Source organism: Triticum aestivum, chromosome 1D, assembly GCF_018294505.1.
Source record: "Triticum aestivum cultivar Chinese Spring chromosome 1D, IWGSC CS RefSeq v2.1, whole genome shotgun sequence".
Classification (NCBI taxonomy): domain Eukaryota; kingdom Viridiplantae; phylum Streptophyta; class Magnoliopsida; order Poales; family Poaceae; genus Triticum; species Triticum aestivum.
In genome coordinates, this window is record NC_057796.1 from 268,158,022 (window position 1) to 268,181,453 (window position 23,432).

The window sequence follows — 23,432 nt, forward strand, 5'->3', positions numbered from 1 at the left end:
AATACACATAGATTCGTTCGGCAATTTAAAAGGTTCCTTTCGTATTCTCGAATGGTAGGACCCAACGGCGTACCAGCCAGACCTTGGCTCGTGTTGATCCTAAAAAAAACCGGGCTCGTGTCCTTCGGTGGCGTGCGTGGTACGCACATTAGGCAACCCCAACCAGTCGAGCCTCAGCGTTTCAAGTCGAAATATCTGGCGGCCAGAATTCCAGCCCTAGGAAATTCCCCTCATGTCCCCGGTCCATAATGACTACCGATGAACAACGGAGGGATGCTTTAGTAACTAGACAACGTTACCTACCGTGCCGAGCACGGTTCAATTCCCTCGGTCGCCGCTCGTCAAGGTCACCCGTCAACTGCATTGCCTAGTACTACTACTACTACACCAGGATGAGCACAGAATTGAGCCCGTTTGTTCGTGCCTAGTACTTGAGTTAATATATCAGGCAATGCACTGGTACGGAAGGGATTATCCTTTTACTCTGCATATATAACTTGTCTGAAGTCTAAATAAGCAAAATGTTTGACCAAATCCTTTCTTAAGAAATACAACAGGACAGATGTACGGCTTGAAAATTTATTGCATGATGCAGTTATGATATTGTTTCGAATCCTGGATCTTAAATTTCAGAAAAATCCAAAAGTGAGCATAAATTCTTGAAACTAAGCATGGTCACGTGATATGGCACAAATATTACTTCGTAAGTTTTTTCTTCAATTTGAGACAAGCTGCTTATGACAAGTTGCACAAATGAAGAGCCAAGGTATTTTGGAACAAAGACCTGTCACGTTAAGGCGAACGCTTTCACTATTGAAACCGTGGGCGTTTACGTGCCGCCACGAGTCCCCGCTTCTCATCGGCAGTGCCGTCCGAGCAAGCGTGTGAGTCGACGGAGAGGCGTGCGAGCAGACCGCTGCGCGGCTGTCAGGGAGGCGTGCGAGCAGACCGCTGTGCAGGCTCACGGGAGGCGAGCCCTTTGACCAGGCTCCGCCGCCCACCGTCGTCCCAACTGCTCCCACTTTTAATGTCGCCGGCGCCGCAGTTTAAAATCACCCCGCACTACCCGGTATCGCTACAATCCTCTCTCTTCCTCTCGATTCTCCTGTCGTCTACTCCAACTAGCCTGACCTAAACGTACGCCATGCCGCATCACGATGGTCTGCCCTTAGTGTTCCAGTTTCTTGAGGAAGACACCCAGCCGGAGTCTCAAGAACATAAGCGCTTTGGGACGAGCTTGAACTGGCCTTGCGGGAAGACGCGCGCCTGTCCCCGCTCCCGTTCCCGGCTCCCGTCGCCCGACTGCGCCAGCGCCCATCCCCTGGCATTGATGGGCTGGGAGCCCACATTGTCGCCGAGCTTGATCCCACGGGGTTCCACGAGGTCCCCACCGACTTTCACGCGCCGTGCACCTGCAGCGCATGCGGCTGCGCGTCACTGACGCGCACGCCCGTCCGGTGCCCGTGCACCTGCCAGCACATGCGCTGCGCGTGCACTGACGTGCGCGCCGTGCCGGTGCCCGTGCACATGAATGTCTCCGCCGCGCCGTTGACAGCCGCCTGTCCCCGCGCGGGTGCCAGTGCCCCCTCAGCGGCATGAATGGCCGCTGTCGACCGCTTCCTTGCACCAACGCCAGTCGCCTCCTCCCGCCAGTGACTCGCTCCGAAGTCCAGAACATTTTGGCCTTCCCTTGAAGCTAGGCCAACGTCCAGGAGTACGCCAACAACGGCGCAAGACGCCGCCATCGCCGTCGGTCAGTGGCCCGACGACACACAGAGCACGGCAGAGGAGCCGCTTCCCACTGCGAGACGCCCCCGCCGCCGCTGCGTAATCTAAATTTGCCATGAAAAACGTTTCGGATTGCCATGCTTAAAATCCGAACGTTTATCATTTCCGTTTATTTTATATCGATCGTCGTATAATTTAAAGTCGGAGTCAGACTGAACGAAATGTATGGTTTGATCGATTGAATGTTCTGCTAGAGCCGTATCAAATTAAATATAAAACGTCATCAAGCCACATGTATTCCTTGTCATCCAACGACCTAGACTGCTTCAATGTCGAGCGCTCAACACGTTTAGCGTGCAGTTAATTTCATGCCAAAAATAGTGCTAATCACATGACAACACGCAAATAATATCCTAGTAGTTAATATCCGCATGCACTTAATATACTTCCAAATTAACGTGCATTGCACGTACACACTGACTAGTGCTGCTAGTACGTGAAACTGGTGCCGTGACTTGTGAACGCGTCCAGATATGGTCAACGGCAACATCGCCCGCGAGTTCTTCCTGTTTGCCCGTGCGTCTAAACGCAGAAGGGGAGGAGAGAGAGAGCACACATGGAACCCACCAGTAAGTGAAGGCGAATAGTACTAAAAATAATATTACATGTTATCCATTAATTAGGTTGTGGTAATATAAAAACATTATGTGAACAAAGGGGGTACAACAAACATTGCTATTCTACGTATGTTGCCTATTGACGTGCGGCTTGAAGGCCCGGTCGCATGTTCGATCCTCGTCCTTTATTTTTTAATTTGTATATGGGTCCAAATTTGTTTCATGACACATGGTCCCCTCGGTGTGTAGTTGTAGCACTTTAATTTGTGGGTCGAAATTTGTTCTATTCCAAGTGGACTATCGGTGTGTAGTTTTGTAGCTTATTTATAATAATTAAAGAGAACAACATAGTTTTTTCAATAATACCATGGTGCGACGTTGAAGGCAAGAAAGGACGTGCGAGAGAGTGATGACCGAGCCAGAGGGAAATCAACTAGGGGAGTTGCGTGGGTTGCAACGGTGTTTGGAGTAGTTGTGGGCCGAATGCTACGAAAATATAATCTAAACCAACCGGAATAAAGGCCTACACAAATTGATCCAAGGTTGGAGTGCCCCTCGCAATGTAAATAGCTCCGGCTTTGCGAGGGATGGAGAGGTAGTAGCTTCAACGCGTGGAAGATACGGTGTGAGAAAGCGAGGTCAATCGAGAGACATATAGATAGAGAGACAAAGTGAGTGTGGTCCGACATTCATTGAACAAATATATATGCTCTGGAGAGATATTGTCCGATTGAGCTTTTGGCAAGGGTGAGGGCTGTAAGATAGAGCTTGAGAGATGATCCAGTCACAGACGTGTAGATATATTTTGTGCGTGGGAGGAAGCAAGGTCAACCGATCACATAGGGTCGCCGTGCGATCGAAAGAGTGAGACGGGTTGGAGAGAGTGACCTAGATAGACGATGTGCGTGAGAGAGTATACAATGTGAATAGGTCGAATTGGGCTCAAACATGGTGATATATCGTTTTTGTCCGAGAAAGAGCGAGGTCAATCGAGACATACGAGAGAGGAGAGAGAGAGATTGAGTGAGCGTGGCCCACCATGAGGTCGAAAGAGTGGCGGCGGCTTGGATGGACTGACCTAGATAGACAATCTGCGTGAGAGAGTATAGAGTGTGTCGATCGAGGCCCGAACAGGGAGATATATCATTTGTGTGTGAAAGAAAACGAGGTTAACGAGACTCGATAAAGAAGCGAGATTGAGCGAGTGTGGCCCGCCGTGCGGAAGAAAGAGTGAGACAGTCTCGAGGGAGTGACCTAGATATACAACGTGCGTGCGTGCGCACGAGAGGTTGGGGGGCTAGATAGGCAATGCATGTATTTAGCGCGAGAGGGTGAGAGGAGAGGGGGAGAGAGAGAGCTCGGCATGGGGTGCAATGGCGGGTGTGTGAGGTAATACATTTGGTAACAGAGTGGAAAAAGGGGTTGTGTAGTTGAGAGACTTAGAGATCGAAACATGGAGAGAAAGAATGAACGTGTGTTGGAAACCGATAGCTTCCTAAGGTGGTTAGGAGAGGAAGATTGACCGATACAGGAAGTATGTAGCGTTTGTGCGGGGGGGGGGGCTAAAAACAACATTTGAATGTACATAGTACGAGACTTAATATCGATGTTTCAATTCGGTGTACATTGTAAGATTTGAACCGAGGACCAGGCATACGGGTAATTATTTCGAATTCGTGCCATACTAAGTTTCGAAAAGTTGACATTGACTCAGTTTGTTGTGCTATTTTGTAGGTCATATGTTTGAATCCATCCAAAAGTTTTCTCACTACCATGGTGTTCATCATATACATATGAATTTGTATTAAAAAAGTAGCGTGGATACAGTGAAATGCGAAATCCACGTTAGAATTGGAGATCGCTACGTGACACACACTCTAATTCAAATAACTAACTACGTGACACACACTCTAATTCAAATAACTAATTATGTGACACACACTCTAATCCACGTTAGCGTGGGTACCGTTTCGAATTTTTTTCAAATAACTCCTCATTAATTAATTTATAGTACTCCCTCTGTTCACTTTTATAAGACCTTGAAGACATTTCAGACAATGTGCAAAACAGTTCATTTTAAGTTGTCTGAAACGACTTACAAAAGTGAACGGATGGAGTATCTCGTTTCGAATGACTAATTATTGCAAGGAAAACACGGGCATGGTAATACATACAGATTCGTTTGCAAATGAAAGAAGATTCGTTTGCATTCTCAAATGTAGGCGCACCAGGCAGACCAGGGTCGTGTCGGGGTGGACGCTGCTTCGGTGCCTTAAAGGCAACTGCCTTTGGGTCACTGACATGTGGGCCAGCCACCTGTTGGGCCCACATGTCATGGACACAAAGGCAGGTGCCTTAAGGCACCGAAGCATAGTCCTGTCGGGGTGGTCGCGTGTGTCGGACGGACGCGTAGCACCCAGCCACCCACCCCCCTCCCCCCCCAAAAAAAGGACGACGACAATATAAGTTCGCGCTTCCACGTTTCGGATTGAAATATCTGGCGGCCCCAATTCCAGCCCTGCAAAATCTCTCTTCTCCACCGTCCCCTTCCGCGCCCAGATTGCTCAAATCCCTAATTCGCCGCCAACCCTCGAATCGCCCCTCGTCTCGTCTCTTTCCCCACCGTTCCCCACCTCTGTGCCGGACGACGACGACGAAGACGACGGTCGCGCTTCACCACCGCACCGGAGCTACCTCATCTACGCCCTCGTCCACCGCACCGGGTGGTCCACCGACAACGTCGGCCGCCGCAACCGACGTGCCTCACAGACACCGAGTTCCACCGCATCAGGTGCGCTTCACCGACGCCGTCTCCCAGCTCACCGGGGCTACTTCACCGAGCACATCGTCGCACCTCCGCCCCCCGAGGCCGTTGGGGCTTCACCAACGGTCTCGTCCACCGCATCGTAGCGCTCCGCTGCCACTCAAGATCTGCATCCGTGCGCGGCCAGCCAACGCCAGCGCATCACCTCAACGGCTCTGAAGTGACCCGCACTCTAGCTAGGCGAGCATGCCCAAACGCCGGCCCGAACTAGGTATCCACACATCACTCCCTTGTGCACTGTTCCGACGATGTTTGGATATCCTTTCACTGCTCTCTTAGCTTACACGCCTATGCAACTCTGACTTTAACTCTTATTTCTTCTGGAGATATCATCTGAAACAAGCAAATCCATTTTTAGCGAAGCATGACGGCGCTACGGGATCTGGTACACATCCTGCACACCCGTATAACCTTGTAAGTATCTGTCCTCCGGTACAACATCAAGGTCGATTCCTCTTATTTGATCAACCATTCGCCGTGTCAAAAATGCAGAGGGGGATGCAAGGAGCACAAGGCCTGCACATCCAAGCAAGTGGTAACATGGACTTGTACATGGAACATCCCAAGCGCAAGCAGAGCTGCAGTGAGCCTGTACAACGAGCTAGCGTAAGTCCCTGCATTTCATTTAATTCGTACTGGCATTCGTGTATGATTTGTGTGCAGTGGCTGATCCACGAATTCAAGTTACCAGGGGCGAACATTTAACTTAAAAAATACGAAGGCACTTGCACTCCGGAAATCAACATAACTTGAGAAATGTGAAGCTACATGCACTTTGAAAACCAGCTAATGATCCAAAGTAGTTCAGATTATAAACACTAAATGATGCAAGCACCAAAAAACACAAAATGCAACATGGTGTACAAGGACTACAAACATGGTCTGTACCTGCTTGAATTATTCGTTCTCTGGCTGAAAATATCGAAGTGTAATTGCACGTATAACCAGTGCGCAAACTGCATATCAATATATCTATCCTGCACAAGTATGCCAATAGTTTCAAACAACAGATTAGAAAAGTATTTATGCTATGTTGTCATGATACGGGGACTTTCTGGTAGATGGCCTCGACGTTTCCTCAAGCTATGAAAATGCACTATAATTTGCTTGTCATCAATGCCTGCAAATCTCTGTCTCTCTCAACATAGTAGATCATCATTAGACACTAAATCCTTCAATGAGCTTGCAAAATGCTTGCATTAGATCCCTCATTAGACACTATATGTTCATCACCAGGAGCATGTAAAATGTTTGCATCAAATCCTTCATTAGCAGTCTGTTCATTAGACACTTCAGGCTCAAGAACAACATGAGCTTGTATGTTTGCACCGGAAACTTGATTAGATACATCAGATTCAGTCAGTTCAGTATTGATTGGGGGAGTTATAAAATAAGTAGAAATTGGTTTCATTTTCTCATAGATTCCCTACATACAAGCAGTTTTACAACACCGTCAGGTTTAACTATTGGCCAGAAATTGAAGAGTTGAATTAGATATAATCAGGGATGTGATGTACCTGCTCGTTGCGCATGCTACTCTTGCAAGCTGCGACTGTCCGTTTGCGCAAGCTCGATGCCATGCCCGTGCTGCCGCCGCTGCCTCCCACGCAGGCTACACCCAGGGTTGGATCTTCATCTTCTTGTCCTTCCGTTCGCTTGAAGCCCGGCGACCGCCCTCCAACGAGGGCGCGAGGAAGTGCTGTGTCGGTCTGTCCAGCGGCGGCTAGGTTAGGAGCGAACCAGACTGGAGGCTGGAGCGAATGAATTGGGATTTTTCCTGCTGTCGATCGATATGGGAGGCGCTCGTTTGGGCCGCGAGCCTGCTATAGGGCCTGCCTTGCACTTATGTTATTGGCCCATCCAAATTGAAACATTTTTCTTCATTTTTTACATTGCCTGCTCGTGCGTTGGGACGAACAAAACTAGCGTGGGCCAACCTGGACGACTCAAACTAGGTGCACACTTTCCAGCCACCTGAGGCGGCCGCCCATACCAGCCCCTATGGTGGCGTCGCCCCTTTTTGCGTGTATGATTGGATAGTGAAAAATATTCCAGTGGCGCTTTTGATTTACCCACAGAATGGTTGAATTGCTTGTTTCTATGAACTGAGTTCGCCAATAATGTGAAGGATGCCAGTCTTTTCATCCTATTGTAGATTGCTTAGATCTCGATATGCCAAAAGTAATCGCATGAAATATACAGTAAAAGCCAGTGTGATGTGTTTGGCTACAACTAGTCTGACTACACGTCCTCATATAACATATCAAGGACGCACCATCTTACCAGATTAACCATTCGACTTACCCATGCAGTGTGGGAAGAAAGAAGTATTGGGACTGCGTATCCAAGCAATTGATGCCATGGACTCCTTCGTACAACCTTGTAAGCGAAAAAGAAGTTGCAGTGTGCCTGTACAAAGAACTAGCGTAAGTTCAGTTACCTGCTTCTCGGAATTTTAGTTAGCCACTTATTGCAAAATTGTTCAATTACGTTGCTTGGCTTAATTTAGTTTGCTACTGATTACATAATGGCACAGCCTGTTAATCATATTGTAGACTGCGCCTATCTATGTGTTTGATACTTACTGTTAAGAATTACCTGTTTGCCTTAACTTAAATATCTACTTGTTTGTTTAACTGCTTTGCTGCTGCAACAGCGGGTTACAATGATGTTAATAACTACTTTTCAGCATCCAATTGAAACTCTTTAATTCCTTGTTTGTTTAACTGGTTTGCTGTTATAACTCCCAGTTGAGATGTTTTGCTAACTTCAACTTTTCTGAATCCAATCGGAACTTTAATGGCAAAACAGGTTAGCCCAAGATCAAAGAGCGAGGTCCCCATGGACGTTGCATCATCCCACAGCAGTGGCACCGGCCCAATCGTGCATTATGAATTGCCAACTGCTGATGCTCTAGAGGCTAAACTAGTGGTAGAAAGAGATTCTGCTTCTGCACTTAGAGATGAAGTTGACATGTTGAGGAAGCAAACAGCACAATCACAAGCAGTACTCAAGACAACCATTAAATATTTGGTGGATTTCAAAACGAAGCAAGCTGAGACTGACCAGATTGTTAAGGTCCTGAAGGAAAAAAGGAAATTAAATTCCTACTTGGTAAATCATAGGTGAAATGTTCTTTCCATAGTTGAATAACCTTTGTGTTGTCTGTTCATGTAATCAATCAAACCATTTGTTTTAGAGATCATGTAATAATTGTTTTTTTTGTTTTTTGGTTTGTAATTTTATTTGAGCACAAGTCTGTATTAATTGATAAGACTCGGAGACATTTCATTTGGATTGCTGTGCCAGACCTACAAATATGCCAATCGGGCTGAATGTGCATTCAGCAATAGTAGTAGTATAGATGGACCATAAGTGGCACGCATCGGAAAGGGCCAAGATGCTGGCTAAAAAAAGGATGCTGTTGTAGCCAAAAAAAGTACAGCGGCCTGGCTTATGTATGTTAGTTGATATTATTGATCCATATACTCTATAAGTGTTTATATGTCTGTTAGTTCTGTACATTCTTGGTTGATTGACTCGGTATTTGAATCTTGATACATCGCTTGTGTACATATCTAAATGGGAGTACACATTATGCTGCGTGTGACATTTGAGTTGGACATGAAGTGTTCCAAATATTCGAATTCACCTTAAACTGGATTCTAGTTTCTGAATTTGAGTATCGGCATTTGTAAACCATATTCATATATGACAGTGGAATACATCTTTGTCGTCCTTTTGAAGATATATAAAAACACATAGAATGATTTATAAAGATTCATATAGGAATACAAAATGGATTCGAATTTAGTTGCCAGGGTAAACGTGGATGCTTATTGTCCCAAAATTCGAAAGAAGCAGCAAAATGTCCACTCCCACGTCGGCTGCCCGAAGCCAAGTGTTTGGGAGATGGAAATTACTGTCTACCCATTACACGGACAATCCATCGGCCCGATTTCCACTGCTCTAAATAGGGGTAGGTTAGTAACTTCAATTAGACGTGACACGACCGCCTCTGAGCCCATTCCGACACGGTGGGCGTCAAACATGGGCGGCAAAACTCATTTGATTCAAGCTCGTCCGAAAGACCTCTGTTTCTCCCTCCATTCCCCATTCATACACGGTGGGCGGCAAAACAAACTCGACTCGGCCGAAATCGATGTAGGGCAAATATTTTCAATAGGGGCAGGTTTGTAACTTCACTCAGACGTGACACAACCGCCCTACCTGTCAGCCCCGTTCATACACCGTGGGCGCCAACCATGGGCGCCAACCACCCTCTCCTCGCCCGAAATCGCTCTGGGCAAATATTGGCGAGATGCGAGATTACCGTCCTATCCCCAACCGACGAGACGTCCAAATTTTAAACGGGGCTAAGTTCATAACTTTCCCATATTTCAGACAGGCGCGTCCCAAAAACATGGTTCCCCGTACCTCTCCCTCCATTTTCCCATTCATACACCGTCCGCGCTAGAACACCCCATCCCCACACCAGCCTCCGTCCGCCACCCCATCCATCGCCGCCGTCCTCCACCACATCCATCGCCACCGTCCTCCACCATGCCGGAGCGCCTACCAAGACCGCGTCGTCCACTGCTAGAGATGGACGTTTCTCATCCACGGCGACGGACCAATAGCCTTGCATCGCGTCCTCTCGCTTCATCGGCGCCGTCGTCCTCTTTGTCGGGGCCGCTCACACGACCTTCTCTTCCACCGCAACGGGACTTATCCCCCGATGCACCCGTCTACCGTCGCAGATCTGCTTCAACGCCACCGACAGCCATCGCACCCCGATGCCTACACGGCGCCGCAAGAGAGGTGGTACTTCATATCTCCTCAACTTTTTGATCTCAACCAGAAAATAGATCTTAACTTGGTTACTCTACTTTCTTTTCAGCTCTTAGAATTTAGTTCTTAGTTCGAAGCAAACAATGGATGCTAAATATCATTTCTCCGGTTTGCAGCTTCAAATCTGCCATGGCACAGCCATAATACGGTTTAATTGATCATGCTTAGGGTTTAATTGATCATGTTGGTTCCGTGGTGGTTTCTTTAATAGAAATCGGAGGGGAAACCCTCTTTTGCTAAAAAAATATGCTTAGAGTTTCCCCCTTTTATGATCACTATACGATCAGAATACGTGCTTCGTGTCATAATAACACTGCTCCACCCATCAAGCTAAACAAGCTTAGTTGTTCAAATACGAATCTGATATTATTAAAACAGAGTTGTTTAATTGGTCAGCTAAATGTTCCTAAATTAGTTTTGAAAATGCATGTTCGCCGCTCGGGTGTGTATCTCTACAGGGTGCCCACGGTGGGCCGGCCCACCCTGGGATTTTGGGTCGTCCCAGGCCCCGATTCCCCTCTGTTCTGCTGCGCGCTTCCGATCTCTACTCGCCCCCAGCCGCCTGCCTCGCCGGCGACTTGCCGTCCCCGGACGGCATGACTCTAGGAGGAGACGCCGGACTAACAGGAGGCCAGGAGCCGCTCGCCCAACAGCGTCACCGCTGCCCGGGCGCGCCGCCGTGCCTACCTTCCCAGTCCGTTCAGGGCTCAGGCATGCAGCACCCACCAAGCCAACCCGATTTATCCTGAGATACGTCCTCAACACTCAGCAGCCACTCCTCATCACCCATTTTCTAATTGATTCATTACTCATTAGGCAGGACTGTCATTAGGGTTTGTTGTGTGCTCAGTGCTACCTACACTTAATGGTTCAGATGTATTTCGGTAATCTTTAGTACCTCTAAAGTTCACAGGGTTTTCAAAATTCCGGCCCTCGGAACAGAAACTAGTCATTTTGGATTGTTGGTCGTAGTGACATTGACCCAGATTACTACTGCAAGCCAGGTTTGTTGACAATTTTACTTGTCTTTCTTACTCATTCGATATAATATCCAATTATTCACGTCGATTAGTTGCAAACAATAAGTGCTAGACAAACTTCTTCATTCAGATTTTGGACGGTCTCTTACTGCAGTTACAATTCTGCATACTTGTCCTAGTAAGCTCACAAGTAAATGATTGATTCACTACATCTATGCTTGCCTTGTCATATTTGTTGTCAATATTCTTTTAGGGTGGACCACCCTGTTTCTAAATACTGGAACCGTAGACATGAGTGAATAGTATTTCTCTATGTGATCTCTTCCATCATGTGTGGGTAACGAACACTGCATTGTATAGAAAGAAAGTGTCATTTCCAGCTTTTACATAGGTTTCGATCTTTTACATGGAATACAATCTGCCTACTTGCTTTGTGTCGCACTACCAACACTCCACCCTTGAAGCTAAACATTATGCCACTCATAATTGCTTAGTTTATTTGTTCAAATACGAATTTCATATGATTCTAATGTTCCTACTTCAGTTTTGAAATGTGTGCCTGCCTGTTATAGAGACATAAGGGGTTTGTATTTCTGTGTGTGGTCTGGTCAGCACGGTTGGGGAGGTGAACTTTGCATATGCAGGGGTTTATAGGGAGACACTCTCCGAGTTGAATCCGCAATGCATTCCATAGATAATCTGACTACTTTTTATGTTTTCATGAATCTCAGATTCTGAACAGCATCATAATGATTATGAGCTTGCGCGCATGAAAAGAATAAAGCAGAACAATGCCATGGCTGTCAAACTTGGCATTAAGGGACTGAAATCAAGTCTGGATGCAATGCAATGCAAACGCTCTCCACCTACAGATTCATGCTCAGAATATGATCCTAACAGTGATTCTGAGCTAGAGGGAGACCTAAGTCAATGTAGCTCCCTAGTGGAGGAGTCAGAGGAAGATGCCCTATCTTATTCACCCATCAAGGTACTTGCTCTAACTTTCCAAGGTTACATTGCTCGCACATATCTTGCAACTGATGCTTTGCATTGCTTCTACTTTGTTGAACTGCCATTAGCTTAGTTTACACATCGTGTATGTGAATACGCCCTGCCTATCCATTTTCAGTACATATTCCATCTGTCATCATACCATATTTATCCATTCAAATGTTGTTCTTGTGTATCAGACGTTCAAAAGGAAGAGGGCGATTGCTGATCGTGGAGGAGCACAAGCAAAGTATTTGGAAAAGGTAGTGGCACCTGATAAATCAAATAGCCCATTAGGTGTAGTTGCAATATCACCTGACCCACAAAATACCCCAACTCTAGCAGACTCTAGCCCTACTACACTGGTCATTTCTGATGCCCCAACTCAGCAGACCCCAACTGCAGCAAACAGTATGATTATGCCAGTTGACATAGCACCAGCTGTACGACGCAAAACCCCCATTCCAGCAAAGAGTACACCAAATCCAGTTGCCAAATCCCTTTTCGAACCAGAGAGAGCCCCAATTGCAGCAAATAGGACCCCTGTTCCATTTCTTCCCAGTTTAGAAGACGAAGCTTATGTTGTTGTCAGGAACTTTGTGCGCATCTTTCCTTCATGGAAAGATTATACCGCAGACACAGAACAATTTCCAGTCTTCCTCCGCAACTTACGCGTAAGTAATGTACTAATGTTATTCATGGTCATTACTGCATATGTTTCTGCTGACAGAAGACACAAGATTTCATTCTTTTAAATAGGCGAGGAGCAAACTGGATTGTGATGACGAGCAAGGGTTGGTTGCGCTTTTCAAGCACTCGTTGATGAAGTATCGTTCCTACCTGAGGCAAGCGCACTTCGATGGCAAGCCTCTGAACGAAATTTCTGTAAAGTCTCCGGTGCTACATTTATCCGACGGTGACTGGAATAATCTTGTTACACATTGGTCTCGGCTGCAGCGTAAGGTACTGTCTATGATATCACATCACAATTTGAACTACATTTCTGCATTTGCCTTAATGTCTCACTTGTACGAAAACTGTTAGCAGAAGAACATTCGTTCTCAAGGGACCACAGAATCTCGCAACTATACTGCACACTGCATTGCTCTTGTGAGTACCTCTTGCCCTGTATGACCATACTTACTTTCATAGTTGTTTGATTATGTAGCATCACTGCACATGTTAGCCTCGTAATCGTCCATTTGGTGGACATTATAAGATCCGTATGGACTCTTACATAAATTTAGAATCAACCCAATGCTTTTGAAGAGGTTTAGCTCTGCAGTCCTCTTGTAAGGACTGAACGTGGTCTATCACTGTACTTACATTAACAGCTACTCCCTCCGTCCCATAATATAAGAACGTTTTGTACAGTACACCAGTGTTCAAAACACTCTTGTATTATGGGAAGAGGGATTGGTTCATTTTGTAGCATTCTGCATCTTATCTCCCTCGCCCACCATTTACTAAAAAAGATCAGATCTATATTTAATCTTACCAACAAGTAGAATACACAGACAATGCCAGTGCAGAAGTGTAGCCCATTGCTCTTGTCAGTACATTTTGTCCTGTAACGCTTGTACTTCCAGGGATTGGTAGTTGATTATGTAGCATCAATCTGCATCTTATCTTCATTATCCTCTATCCCTTCCAGTATTATCATATCTATAATTACTCTCTACAAAATGTAGAGTACAGGCAATGCTTATGAAGAAGATTCTGTGCTGAAATTCTTGAGTTATCCTTCCCTTGACATGGAGAAGGGCATTATAAAGCCGGTGTTAACTGTTAATGTAAGTCAGTCCTTCTAAAGCCTTTATCCTCAACTGCTGTTTAATTTGCTCATACTCCCTATCGTTTACTGCTGTTTAGTTTGCTGTTTCTACCAAAATGCATGTTCGTAAGAACCGTAAGTTCTAAGTTTTACTTGTAAAACCAAATTCCTTATTCATACCATGCACATTACTTAATACTCCCTATATGTATGCTTGTTTTTGTGGATCTATAATCCAGTGTGTGGTGAAGCAGCCCACGTTTGCACCTTGTCATCTCCTGTTTTATCTTACTGATGTGGCTGATGATATGAACAACATGCCATGCACATTATCCAAAATAGATACAATGATTTTCTTTGCCCTTCATCTATGCTTGTTATGTTGACATGGTAATCCAGTAGTGTGGTGAAGCTCCCCGCATTATGAACAATGCCAAATTATGCTATTGATATTTTGAACTTACTCTTTATTTTCTAATTTGAAATTGGATAGAATTGACAGAACAGTTATCATCTTTGTTTATACACGTGCAAAACCTGTCATCTCTCTGCTTTGTTTCAGGGTGATATGCCTGATGGCATGCACAAGTCTGCTGAAGGCTGTGAGACAAACCCAACATATATTGCAGCAAAGAAGGCAAAACATCTTGAAGATAGCGAGACAACCCCAAAGTCTTGTCTTGATGCAGTGTTCAAGTTACTTGAGACTAACAGTCAGACAAGCTCACAGAATTCGTTGTCTGAATCAGTTCGACTTCTTCAGTCCCAAGTTCTAGCAGAAAGGCATTCTGCAACTCAACTTCGACTTGAAGTCCTATCTCTAAGAAAGATTGCGGAGAACACCAATGAGAACCTCATCGCTAAACAGCTACACCTGGAAGCTATGACCGACATGCTAGGCCGGTCTCACAGCCTTGCTCAGCAGCTTGCGCAGCAGTTCCCCCGCAAGGCTAACCTTTCTTGAACTGTCTTGGAAGTGGTCTCGGTTCAGTATTATTTTGTTACGCTGCAATGGTGCCCAGTTTTTGTAATCTGCTTCTTCGTTGCGCTTTATGATCACTGGTGGCGAACTTCGATGCCCAGTGGATGTAATATACCTTAAATCCTTTATTGTATAGTGTAGGTTTATTCTTAGTTACTATGCCGTAATTTCTTTATTGTATAGAGTAGGTTTGTTCTTAATTCCTACTAGTTACTGCCATCATTCGCTATCTGAAAAAAATCAGATGTAGTCGACCGGACCGAAACATTCGACTCTAACGGGCCAGGTTTTTAGCGGGCCACAATTGGGCCGGCCTGCGTCTTTCTTGGGCCCGAATGATTGGGGCCTTCACACATTGCGCCAGGCCCAAACTTACACCGGCCTATATTTTAGTTGGGCCTTTTGTCGACCCAGCGCTTAGTTTGGCCCAGGTAGCGTTGGGCCATTAACAGGCTGAATATTGTACTGGCCTGTTACGGCCGAGATGAAACCACGGGCCTTTAGCAGGCCAAAATGCATGTTGGGCCTCAATTTTCACTAGTCGTCGACGGGCCTTCAGCAGGCCGAAATGTAGACCGGGCCGTTTTGGGCCCAGTTAGCTCACGGGCCGTTACCAGGCCGAAACATATCTCGGGCCTTAGTTGGCCCACTGATATCATGGGCCTTTAAGAGGCCGAAAGCTTAGCACAGGCATCAACGGGCCGAATTACGCGACAGGCCTTTAACAGGCCCAAAGTCACGTTGGGCTTAACTGTTGCCACCTTTCGCACGGGTCGTTAGTGGGCCCGATGTCCCATCGGACCATATATGGCCCATGGGCAGCACGGGCCATTCCCAGGCCGAAAGTCACACCGGGCTGAAATGGGCCCATGTCTACATCAGGCCTCTAACAGGCCGAAAGTCACTGGGCTGTAGTTGGGCCCAAATATTCGGCGAACAATTAACGGGCCAGATCTGGCTTCGGGCCGCAAATGGGCCCAAATATTGGGCGAACAATTAATGGGCCAGATCTGGCTTCGGGCCGTAAATGGGCCCAAATATTGGGCGAACAATTAACGGGCCAGATCTTGCTTCGGGCTGTAAATGGGCCTTTATTAAGCAGGCCGTTATTGGGCTGGCCCACTAGTACCTGATTAAGTTCTACGGGCCTTTGACTAGGCCGGCCTTTTTAACCTATATGGGCCTTTGTTGGGCCCAGCCACGTGTCGACGTATCATAGGCATGTCTCCTCCAATGGACGGGCGACATCTGGCCCACTGACGAGCTGACAGGTGTTCCCTTCGGCCAATCAGAATTTTACACGTGGAAATTTCCCATTGGTCAGGGCTGTTAACGGGTTATCGGATCCAAAATCCAACCCCATAGCTTACCGGCGTTCCGTTACGGTGGATGCCACGTGTCGGTTACCCTTGACGAAAGCACTTCTGTGACGCGCGATTTATCATCATGGAAGTGGACACTTCCGTGATGATAATTTTGGTAATGTCATGGAACACTTCTACGACAGCACAGGTATGACTATCTTGGTTATGTCATAAATTTGTCATGGATGTACATGCATGACAAAAACCGCGACCTACTGTGACAGACACGTATCATCACGGAAGTGTATTTTCTTTGTAGTGTAGTTGCTTTGCTAGCTGCTGCTGCTCCGCCATACTGTTGCTGCTTGCTGGCTTTGCGCTGCTGCTATGTTGCCGCTGCCCTTGCTAACCACAGCCGCTGCTGGCTGCTCGTGCACTGGCCTCGGTTGTGGCCGTAGCCATGGCCGAGTGCTCCTGTGTTGTGCGTGTGGTGCCAAGTCGTGAGGCTGGCTATGCCTCTCGCCGACCCTGCAATTAGATTAGGGACTAATTAGCACTTAGTTGCTACACTATGACAATGGACCCCCACTGCTAATTAACTAGATAATTAAATCTGTTACAAATATTAGTCAATGACATATGGGCCCCACTGTATAGTAACATAGTTGACCAGTCAACTGTTGACTGGGTCAACTGGGTCCCAGGACCCCACTTGTCATCCACTAGGCTACCTTCCAATGGGTACAAAAAGTATTCTACATATTTTAGTAATTAAAACAAATAGATAGAAATAGTCCAAGAATACATTTAAAACTTTGGAATTTAATATAAAATAATTCATAGCTCTGATGAAAATGTTTTCTATATGAAAGTTGCTCAGAACGACGATTACGCGGTTCGTTTACCTGTCAGATGCCTCTAACTATATGAACATGGAACTTTCCCCCTCCGGTCATCTGTGACACAGGTCCGGAACCGGGAAAACATTCCCGGTTGACTTCCCCCTTTGCAGGTATCGTGTAGCACCGCGTTAGAACACGTCTGGCTCTGCCTGTTGTCCTGTTATGCACTTGCTTGCTATGTATTTACTGTTTCTCCCCCCTCTTCTCTTCGGTAGACCCCGTGACGATGCTGATGCCCCTGCGATCGACTACGTCACCGACGACCCCTCCTTCTCGACTGAGCAACCAGGCAAACCCCCCTTTGATCATCCCGATATCGCCCATTCCATTCTCTCATGCTTGCATTAGATTTTGCTACTGTAATTGATTGCTCCTATTCTGATGCACAGCCTGCTTTTGTAACCTGCTTATTGTTACCTACCTGCTTATCCTAAACTGCTTAGTATAGGTTGGTTAGTGATCCATCAGTGACCCCCGCCTTGTCCTTGTTGCCCCTGCTTCATCATTGAAGACCCGATCAACGGGATTGAACACCAGGCCCCGGCACTGCACATCACTTTCCCCTTAGTTGCTCGACACTGCTGGGTTACTATCGAGTGCCGAGGGTGAGACCTCTACAGCACTTCTGATGTTAACCCTGTAGTGTAGCTATTCGGTCGTCGTCATCGAGGGTGATTCCGCCTTAACCACTTCCGATACGACTCTGTCGTGCAACCCCTCAAGTGTGAACCTCGGGGGTGGTTCCTCTTACATTCACCTTGATGATTACATCGAGTGGAATTCACCGGGGGTGATTCCTCGGGTTTTCCCCTTGATGTTTGGACACACGGATACTTGGACTTTACCACTGTTAGTTGGAAAGGCGGGTCGACTCTGAGGGGTACCCGCGAGTGATGTGGAGACGGGTTGACCTGGAGGGTGCCCGCGAGATAATTACGAGGCGTGGCCGGGCATTCCTAGCCCTTGCCGCAAGTCCTCGAGACGGGGCAACGGGGTCACATCTTTCGTGAGTCTCTGCTTGTTACCGCTATTGGGGAACGTAGTAATTTCAAATTTTTCCTACGCACACACAGGATCATGGTGATGCATAGCAACGAGAGGGGAGAATGTTGTCCATGTACCGTCGTAGACCGAAAGCGGAAGCGTTAGCACAACGCGGTTGATGTAGTCGTACGTCTTCACGATCTGACCGATCAAGTACCGAACGCACGGCACCTCCGAGTTCAGCACACGTTCAGCTCAATGATGTCCCTCGAACTCCGATCCAGCCGAGTGTTGAGGGAGAGTTTCGTCAGCACGACGGTGTGGTGACGATGTTGATGTTCTACCGACGCAGGGCTTCGCCTAAGCACCGCTACGATATTATCGAGGTGGATTATGGTGGAGGGGGGCACCGCACATGGCTAAGAGATCAAGAGATCAATTGTTGTGTCTATGGGGTGCCCCCCTCCTCCGTATATAAAGGGGGGAGGAGGAGAGGGCCGGCCAAGGGGAGGAGGCGCGCCCTAGGGGGGCAATCCTACTCCAAGTAGGATTGCCCCATCTTTCCTAGTCCAAGTAGGAGAGGGGAAGGAAGGGAAGGAGAAGGAGAAGGAAGGAGAGGGAGGAAAAAGAGGAAAGGGGGGCCAGCCCCCTAGTCCAATTCGGTTTGGGCTAGGGGGGTCGCGCGCCCTGCCTCCTCTCTTCCACCACTTGGCCCATGAGGCCCATTGCTTCTTCCTCGTATTCCCGTAACTCCCCAGTACCCCCGAAAATACCCGAATCACTCGGAACCTTTCCGATGTCCGAATATAGTCATCCAATATATCGATCTTACGTCTTGACCATTTCGAGACTCCTCGTCATGTCCCCGATCTCATCCGGGACTCCGAACTACCTTCGGTACATCAAATCACATAAACTCATAATACAATCGTCATCTAACTTTAAGCGTGCGGACCCTATGGGTTCGAGAACTATGTAGACATGACCGAGACACTTCTCCGGTCAATAACCAATAACGGAACCTGGATGCTCATATTGGCTCCCACATATTCTATGAAGATCTTTATCGGTCAAACCGCATAAGAACATACGTTGTTCCCTTTGTCATCGGTATGTTACTTGCCCGAGATTCGATCGTCGGTATCTCAATACCTAGTTCAATCTCGTTACTGGCAAGTCTCTTTACTCATTCCGTAATACATCATCTCGCAACTAACTCATTAGTTACAATGCTTGCAAGGCTTATACTGATGTGCATTACCGAGTGGGCCCAGAGATACCTCCCCGACAATCGGAGTGACAAATCCTAATCTCGAAATACGCCAACCCAACAAGTACCTTCGGAGGCACCTGTAGAGCACCTTTATAATCACCCAGTTACGTTGTGACGTTTGGTAGCACACAAAGTGTTCCTCCGGTAAACGGGAGTTGCATAATCTCATAGTCATAGGAACATATATAAGTCATGAAGAAAGCAATAGCAGAATACTAAACGATCGAGTGCTAAGCTAACGGAATGGGTCAAGTCAATCACATCATTCTCCTAATGATGTGATCCCGTTAATCAAATGACAACTCATGTCTATGGTTAGGAAACTTAACCATCTTTGATCAACGAGCTAGTCAAGTAGAGGCATACTAGTGACACTCTGTTTTTTTATGTATTCACACATGTATTATGTTTCCAGTTAATACAATTCTAGCATGAATAATAAACATTTATCATGAAATAAGGAAATAAATAATAACTTTATTATTGCCTCTAGGGCATATTTCCTTCAGTCTCCCACTTGCACTAGAGTCAATAATCTAATTCACATTGCCATGTGATTTAATACCAATAGTTCACATCACCATGTGATTAACACCCATAGTTCACATCGTCATGTGACCAACACCCAAAGGGTTTACTAGAGTCAATAATCTAGTTCACATTGCTATGTGATTAACACCCAAAGAGTACTAAGGTGTGATCATGTTTTGTTTGTGAGAGAAGTTCAGTCAACGGGTCTGCCACATTCAGATCCGTATGTATTTTGCAAATCTCTATGTCAACAATGCTCTGCACGGAGCTACTCTAGCTAATTGCTCCCACTTTCAATATGTATCCAGATCGAGACTTAGAGTCATCTAGATCGATGTAAAAAGATTGTATCAACGTAACTCTTTACGACGAACTCTTTTATCACCTCCATAACCGAGAAATATTTCCTTAGTCCTCTAAGGATAATTGTGACCGCTGTCAAGTGATCTACTCCTAGATCACTATTGCACTCCCTTGCCAGAATCATGCAAAGGTATACAATAGGACTGGTAAACAGCATAGCATACTTTATAGAACCTATGACTGAGGCATAGGGAATGACTTTCATTCTCTTTCTATCTTCTGCCGTGGTCGGGCTTTGAGTCTTACTCAATTTCACACCTTGTAACACAGGCAAGAACTCTTTCTTTGACTGTTCCATTTTGAACTACTTCAAAATCTTGTCAAGGTATGTACTCATTGGAAAAACTTATCAAGCACCTTGATCTATCTTTATATATCTTGATGCTCAATATGTAAGCAGCTTCACCGAGGTCTTTCTTTGAAAAAATCCTTTCAAATACTCCTTTATGCTTTCCAGAAAATTCAACATTATTTCCGATCAACAATATGTCATTCACATATACTTATCAGAAATGCTGTAGTGCTCCCACTCACTTTCTTGTAAATACAGTCTTCACCGCAAGTCGGTATAAAACTATATGCTTTGATCAACTCATCAAAGCGTATATTCCAACTCCGAGATGCTTGCACCAGTCCATAGATGGATCGCTGGAGCTTGCACATTTTGTTAGCACCTTTAGGATCGACAAAACCTTCTGGTTGCATCATATACAACTCTTATTTAAGAAATCCATCAAGGAATGTAGTTTTGACATCCATTTGCCAGATTTCATAAAATGTGGCAATTTGCTAACATGATTCGGACAGACTTAAGCATCGCTACGAGTGAGAAAATCTCATCGTAGTCAACACCTTGAACTTAGTCAAAACCTTTTTCCGACAAGTCTAGTTTTGTAGATAGTAACACTACTATCAGCGTCCGTCTTCCTCTTGAAGATCCATTTATTTTCTATGGCTTGTCGATCATCGGGCAAGTCAACCAAAGTCCACACTTTGCTCTCATACATGGATCCCATCTCACATTTCATGGCCTCAAGCCATTTTTGCGGAATCTGGGCTCATCATCGCTTCCTCATAGTTCGTAGGTTTGTCATGGTCAAGTAACATGACCTCCAGAACAGGATTACCGTACCACTCTGGTGCGGATCTCACTCTGGTTTATCTACGAGGTTTGGTAGTAACTTGATCTGAAGTTACATGATCATCATCATTAGCTTCCTCACTAATTGGTGTAGTAGTCACAGGAACAGATTTCTGTGATGAACTACTTTCCAATAAGGGAGCAGGTACAATTACCTCATCAAGTTCTACTTTCCTCCCACTCACTTCTTTCGAGAGGAACTCCTTCTCTAGAAAGGATCCATTCTTAGCAACGAATATTTTGCCTTCGGATCTGTGATTAGAAGGTGTACCCAACAGTCTCCTTTGGGTATCCTATGAAGACGCATTTCTCCGATTTGGGTTCGAGCTTATCAAGTTGAAACTTTTTCACATAAGCATCGCAACTCCAAACTTTAAGAAACGACAGCATAGGTTTATTGCTAAACCATAGTTCATACGGTGTCGTCTCAACGGATTTAAATGGTGCCCTTTTTAACGTGAATGCAGTTGTCTCTAATGCACAATCCCAAAACGACAGTGGTAAATCGGTAAGAGACATCATAGATCGCACCATATCTAGTAAAGTACGATTACGAAGTTCGGACACACCATTATGCTGTGGTGTTCCAGGTGGCATGAGTTTGTGAAACTATTCCACATTGTTTTAATTGAAGGCCAAACTTGTAACTCAAATATTTGCCTCTACGATCAGATCGTAGAAACTTTATTTTCTTGTTACGATGATTCTCTACTTCACTCTGAAATTCTTTGAACTTTTCAAATGTTTCAGACTTATGTTTCATCAAGTAGATATACCCATATCTGCTCAAATCATCTGTGAAGGTTGGAAAACAATGATACTCGTCGTGAGCCTCAACACTCATTGGACCGCATACATCGGTATGTATTATTTCCAACAAGTCAGTGGCTCGCTCCATTGTTCCGTAGAACGGAGTCTTAGTCATCTTGCCCATGAGGCATGGTTCGCAAGCATCAAGTAATTCATAATCAAGTGATTCCAAAAGCCCATCAGCATGGAGTTTCTTCATGCGCTTTACACCAATATGACCTAAACGGCAGTGCCACAAATAAGTTGCACTATCATTATTAACTTTGCATCTCTTGACTTCAATATTATGAATATGTGTATCACTACAATCGAGATCCAACAAACCATTTTTATTGGGTGTATGACTATAGAAGGTTTTATTCATGTAAACAGAACAACAATTATTCTCTAATTTAAATGAATAACCGTATTGCAATAAACATGATCAAATCATATTCATGCTCAACGCAAATGCCAAATAACATTTATTTAGGTTTAACACTAATCCCGAAAGTATAGGGAGTGTGCGATGATGATCATATCAATCTTGGAACCACTTCCAACACACATCGTCACTTCACCCTCAACTAGTCTCTGTTTATTCTGAAACTCCTTCGAGTTACTAATTTTTTAGCAACCGAACAAGTATCAAATACTCAGGGGCTACTATAAACACTAGTAAGGTACACATCAATAACCTGTATATCAAATATACCCTTGTTCACTTTGCCATCCTTCTTATCCACCAAATATTCAGGGCATTTCCGCTTCCAGTGACCATTTCCTTTGCAGCAGAAGCACTTAGTCTCAGGCTTAGGTCCAGACTTGGGCTTCTTCACTTGAGCAGCAACTTGCTTGCCGTTCTTCTTGAAGTTCCCCTTCTTCCCTTTGCCCTTTTCTTGATTTCTTGTCAACCATCAACACTTGATGCTTTTCTTGATTTCTACCTTCGTCGATTTCAGCATCACAAAGAGCTTGGGAATCGTTTTCGTCATCCCTTGCATACTATAGTTCATCACGAAGTTCTACTAACGTGGTGATGGTGACTAGAGAATTATGTCAATCACTATTTTATCCGGAAGATTAACTCCCACTTGATTCAAGCAATTGTAGTACCCAGACAATCTGAGCACATGCTCACTGCTTGAGCTATTCTCCTCCATCTTTTAGCTATAGAACTTGTTGGAGACTTCATATCTCTCAACTCGGGTATCTGCTTGAAATATTAACTTCAACTCCTGGAACATCTCATATGGTCCATGACGTTCAAAACGTCTTTGAAGTCCCGATTCTAAGCCGTTAAGCATGGTGCACTAAACTATCAAGTAGTCATCATACTGAGCTAGCCAAACGTTCATAACGTCTGCATCTGCTCCTGCGATAGGTCTGTCACCTAGCG